The sequence below is a fragment of the Phodopus roborovskii genome, unplaced genomic scaffold (genome assembly GCF_943737965.1).
Source record: "Phodopus roborovskii unplaced genomic scaffold, PHOROB, whole genome shotgun sequence".
In the NCBI taxonomy this organism is placed as follows: Eukaryota; Metazoa; Chordata; class Mammalia; order Rodentia; family Cricetidae; genus Phodopus; species Phodopus roborovskii.
Window position 1 is genome coordinate 497,559 of NW_026126623.1, and position 6,000 is coordinate 503,558.

At 45.0% G+C, this 6,000-nt stretch overlaps 1 protein-coding gene across 6 annotated transcripts in view; it reads right to left on the reverse strand.

The window, feature by feature from the left end:
• Mef2a (myocyte enhancer factor 2A) overlaps positions 1 to 5,611 on the reverse strand; it is a 121,581-nt gene extending 115,970 nt beyond the window's left edge. For 2 of the 6 annotated variants that reach the window (XM_051206500.1, XM_051206497.1), the window contains exon 1: positions 5,261 to 5,611. The gene's annotated coding sequence lies outside the window, so the exon portion shown is untranslated. Of the gene's footprint in view, positions 1 to 1,266; positions 1,286 to 5,260 lie in introns of those variants that run through there. The other 4 variants (XM_051206502.1, XM_051206501.1, XM_051206503.1 and 1 more) reach the window with 4 other exon arrangements.
• Positions 5,612 to 6,000: the final 389 nt, after the last annotated feature.

A 6,000-nucleotide genomic window follows, 5' to 3' on the forward strand; every position in this document is an offset into this window, starting at 1 on the left:
TCTGCTTCAGTTCCTGCCTCCAAGTTCCTGCCTAAGTTCCAAGCCCTTGTTGGATGGAGACTCAAAAACTCAAGGTCATCTCCAGCTACATAGCAAGTTCAAGGCCAACCTAGGCTTGTCTCAAGAAAAAGGGAGTAGGTGTGAAGGTGGGAGAGCTCACAGGTGGCTGTTGGAATAAGTTACATAAAAGACTAATAACAGAATAAAGAAGCAATAGAATCTAAAGGATGTGCTGAAGATAAACTGTGAAGAACAGGACTTGTGGATAAATTAGATTTGAGAATGAAACAAAAGTATTTTATTTCTGGCTTGAATAAAGTCATGTACTAAGGTGAAAAAGGCCAGTAGAAATCCAAGATCATGGAAGGAAGAAAAAAAAAATAATGGAGAGGAAAATCTAGCTCTATTCTAGCCCTATTATGTTTGATATTCCAAATGGATGTCTCAGTAAACTCGGGAGACTTCTAATTTAAAAAGTCAAAAGGGAGGAGTCATCACCTTGAAAACACATGGCTATTTCAGTAAGAGCACTCAACTGGTCTACACTACAGCTGACAGTGAGTCTGGAAAGACTAGGATGGAAGATCTTACAAGGTGAGCCATTAAATAAACAGAACCACAGTAGAACAGCAACCGTACAAGAAAAATTACTGCACACTATGCGAAATTTTACTGAATCCACTAACCAACTCTATGGAGGCAATGTTACAATCAGTATTTTACACAATGAATGGGCCTCAGAGAAAGGAATTCTCGAAGAACACTAGGTAGAGTGGTTATTTTCACTTAACAGTCTGATTTTAGAGAGCTATCTCGTCTTACAGTTCCCCTACTTATCTTTCACATGCCTTCAAAGTTTTTGTTTCTGTTTTTGGTTTCAAACAAACTGGCACGTAGGGCTGAAGCTGGTTCAGTTGTTAAACATACTTATTGTTCTTGCAGAGCATCTGTTCCTGTTCCCAGCATCCACATGGTGGCCCACAACCATCCCTAACACCAGTTCCATAGGATCCAACACCCTCTTCAATCTCTAAGGATACAAGTGGTATTCATACGTATGAAGGCAAAATACTCGCATGAAAAATAAATTTTTAAAAAGAGAGAACTGGCATATTGGTCTGAAATTTAGAAATACAATTCTAAACTTACATAGCAGATAAACTTCTAGGAGTAAGGACCAAAGGTGAGACAGGCAAATGCAGCATTATGCAATGCCAGAGCGCCTTGTTTTTAAAAAACCAAAACCCAAGTTAGAAGTTATCTTACCAGGTCAAACAGAAAGTAGTTCTTTGCTCCAAGAGTCACAAGTCCTATCTCAAACAAATCCAAGTCAAGTTGCATATGCATGCTGCTAGTCACAAAAACAAGGAGAAAAGGACTAGCTCATATAACACAAACTAGCCATCCATTACTGTATTCATGCATAGAAATAAAACTAACATTAATCCAAAAGAGCCATTAAAAGATGTGCCTTGAAGGGCTGGACGTGGCTGCCACACATGAGTTATACCCTGTGATTAATGTCTAGCTTCACCTATATTAGAAAGTGCTCTCTGGTTTCTGCACCATCAAGTGTTAACTAATGGATGTAAATTACCTAAGTGTATAATACTGTATAAATACGGTGTTCCATCTCACACACACACACAGTCTCATGTTTTAAACTTAGTTACTTTCACCTTCAGTTACTATTAAGACAATCAATATTAAAATTAAATGTAATATTTATCAACTAGATCCAGTTAATACAAATACTGCTAAAGTCTGTAGAAATTAATATTAAAGTAATTGTTAAAGCCAGCACAGATCCTATGCTATAACATAAGATGTTCAAATTAAAAAGTGAGCTTATACTATTTCCTTGTAACAAACTGGAACATATGGAACACAGATAAAGTAAATGCAGGTGAAGTCATTTAGCTCCACAGGCAAAATGAGTATGAAAAAATCAGAAATTATTTACGAATGAAAAGCTATTTCAAGTATATTTATTCCTGGTAGGTTGAACAAACACTTTTTTCTAAATTCAAATGTTAAAGATCATATCTTGAAAAGAACTCTCATAACTAATACATAATTCACTGAGGAACTGAAAATCTACTGACACTCCTGGGGTAAATTGAAATTAGAAACAAGTCACAATCATATATCAAAAATCTAAAGCAAAACAGTCAATGAAACATTTTATATTTGATCTAAGAGCAAACTGGCACTGGCACTAGGATATTTTTTTCAAAATAGACGCATGAGCATTCTCCTATACCAAGTCCTTTGTGTCTATACTCCTCATAGGTAAAGACATATGAAAGCAAGCAAGCAAAGAAGGGAGGGAGAGAGGGAGGTAGGGAGGGAAGAAAGAAAGGAGGGAGGAAGGGAGGAAGAAGGGAGGGAGAGAGGAAGGAGGGAGGGAGGGAGGAAGGAGGTAGGGAGATGGGGTAACAGGCATTTCTGTACATCAAGGCTCAAGCAGTGAGCTGTGAACTCATCTCATTTAAATTCTAACACCATGGGACAGGTGGGCACAATTCTTTTCCACTTTACTGATGGTTGTCCATTACTTTTGTCAGTAGTACTTTTTAGTCAATCAAGATCTGACTAAAAAAAATCAAAGAGCTTCAAGGCTTGTAAAATCAGAATCCTTGTATGAAATTATCTATGTATCTTAGAATTTCATTCAATTTCCCTATTTACTCTTCTTTAACTACTTAAACTGGAAAAGTCACTCACTTCTCCATTTATGAAGAGCACATTTACAAATCTTTTGAATCTTGTAAAAAGGCAACAATGATCAATACACCAAGTAGTATTCTCATTGCCCCTTCACTGATAAAAAGCTAACACCAGATTTTGCAACATTCCTATAAACAAGGAGTTTATCTTTAACAGGGGAGCATGATAAGACAGAATGTTTGAAATTTAAATACCTCAGAAAATCCATGATTTTCATCACTGTATGTTACAATGAATTCCTCTTCTTACCAGACTAAAAGATGCAAGAGGAAAACGGATGGTTTTCCAAAAGGACTGGCAAGCATGCTATTTTTCAAAAACAAATTTGGTTGTGGACCCCTCCTAAATCAGAACATAATCTACTAAGATTTAACTACACTAGCAAACTTCACCTTCAAATACAAAACTTTAGTGAAAAAATACAGAATCAGTATTTCAAACAACTCAACATTTAAAAAACTGTATTTTACTAAAACCAAACAAAAAAAAACCTTTGTCACATATACCTGTTGTGGAAACATAAAACTATATAGAGATTAAATGATTCTCGAGGCATAATTCAACATGCTAAGACTACAATCATTTTTAAGCCTCAGCTCTCCTTCCTTTGATCACCCTCCAATTCTTCAATTTAATATCTTATAAGGAGAGCTAAGTGCAATTTTACCTTCATGAAAGATATGATTTTAGGTCTAACAATAGTGTGAATTGAAGGAAATACAGTTGTATTTAGAGGTCACCATTCTTCACAAGCATCAGCTGTTTTAGTACATACATATTTTTCAAAACCCTCTTGCAACAAGAATTATTAATGTAGAGACTGGAAGCACGAAAAAACAGTTTTAGCTCTTCAGAGTGCTTTCACTTTTTTGACATTATCCTCATTTCACTTATTCAACATTATTAAAAGTAATTCCAGTTCAATAAATCCAAAGCAAATACTAATTTTTACTGTTTTATACGAAACACAGATATGTTCCAGTAAACACTCCATTTGTATGATTACCAGTAAACATTACATTTGCTATCATTTAAATCATCCTTGGGAAAACTTGTCTTCCTAAAAGTTGCCATTTACAAGAAAAGAAATAAAGTCAGAGCTCTCCAAAATTACACAAAACCAAAACAAAGTTAATATACATGAATATACAAGTGTCATAATAGCATAATAGTTACTTCATCCACATTTCCGAAATTCACACTAAATTTCATTTTAGTGTTTGGGGGAGAAAAAAAAAAAACAGCACTACTTTGTTTACCTTTTCCACAGACTGTTCAAGTACTGCCAAGGTAACATAGATTTTAAAACTGACAACTAGACTACTTAGCAGTTGCCAAAACAACGCAGCTGGATTCTTAAAGGGAAAGTACTCTTGTGTAATATACACCTAATTACTGGTCTAGAGAACCTCGCTGTCACATAGTAATGGATGATACAAGACATAAGGGAAACACACTGCGCTACAAACTTGAAAATGGTTATTAGTTTTAAAATGCGTGTACCGTTGTCAACACATCGCAGCAGATCTTCTAATTGCAGTTACTGGAATCCCAATTTCATAGTAAACTAATAATATATTAACGCAATGTTGTGTTCAATCTACACACGGTTCCCTACTGGATCATGACAGGAGGCTAGCTTCAGAGCTTAGGAGCCTATTCAAGGTCTGAGCAAGACTTTGATAGCTGCACTTTCTCGGGGAAAGGGAGAAAATGCTAATTCAGAAACGCTCACCTTTCCCAAACTTGTCTGCATTATCGCCAATCTCTAATCCTCAACTGTCCAAAACCAGACGACATCGAACCCAAAGGCAAAGTTTCCATGTCACCACGCGGCCCCTGCGCGACCGGATCGACTCGACCGCGGCGGGCAGGGAGCGGGTCCCTTCTGCAGCCCCCACTTCCCGAGACCTTGCCCTGCACCCGCAGGTGCTCGGAGCGCGGCCGCCGCCCGGGCCAGCCCCAGACAAGCCCCAGACACACACCCTGCCACCGACATCCCCACCGCAGAGCTCAGACCCCTACCTTCCGCGCGGGCGAACCAACCTTCGCCCGAAGCACAAGTGGGGGGGGGAACTTCGTGCGAGCCCCCCCCCCGCCGCGCACTGGAGAGGTCTAGCGCGCGGGAGGACCCCGGTTCGCGAAGCTAGAGAAATGGACCGAGCGGCTCCGCGGCCCCCTGGGAACTCCGTCAACTTTCAGGGAGGAGCGGTGCGACGCGGCGGCGGCCCCCGAGGTGGCGCGCTCGGGGAGGCGGCCCACGACGGTGCCCCCGCGGCCCCCCGCCGCCGCCGCGCCCGCAGCCCCCGGGCCCGCCCCGGGGCCCCCGCCCCCACCGCGCGCCGCCGCGCCCCTCCGTTTTCCCGAGGGACCCCCGCCCCGCGCCCAGCCTCGCCCCGGTCCCGGGAGCCCCGCGGGCGACCCTCCTCGGCCGCGCCGCCGCCCCCCCTCGCCCCAGCGCCCCCCCCCTCAGCGCGGCCCGACCCCCTTCCCAGCCGCAGCCACATCCCCGCAGCCCGCGGCCCCTCACCGGGTCTCCGCTCCAGCCAGCGAGCGCGCACACGCCGCAGCCCCGGCCCGGCCCGTCACAGCACTCCGCGCCGCCCGGAGCCGCCTCCTTCAGCCCGGGACTCGCCGGGACATCCGCGCACGGATCCCCACACCGGGGCTATTTTTAGGAGTCAGGCCTCGGCCAGACCGGAACTCGTTCTTGGAGGCGCGCATGCGCACTGCGCGGACGCCTTGGTGTCCCTCCGCCGGCCTTGCCTCTCCCTTCCTCTCGGCTTCCTCTCTTTCTTCTCTCTCGAGGTCCCCTTTTAGGGTTGATTTCTCCTCTCAGTGGGTCCTGAAGGGCTCGGCCTGGGCAAGGCGAGGGGACAGGCAGAGAGAGAGAGTCGCGCCACGTGAACAGCTACCGCTGTTCCACAAGGGCATGAGGGGCGGACTATGTTTTTCCGGGTGGGTGAGGAGACAGATCGCCCGGCACAGGAAGGAGATGACGGCGGCTTGGCGCCGGGCTGCAGGCTGGAGCGCTCTTCCCTCTGCAGGACTGTGTTCTCCTGGAAGGGATACCGGTCACTTGATGAGGGCCTGGGCGCCTCCCTGGGCGTGGCGGGTCGGCGGCGTCGCGCCCCCACCCCTTCTGGGCCAGCCCACGGCTCCGGTGACGCCACGCGTGACCGGTCCCAGCGCTTGGTCCACGGCCACAGCTGAGTCCGGGCACAGCGGGTTGGCCCAGACGCTCGCGGCCGAGGCCAGCTCCTCGCCCTC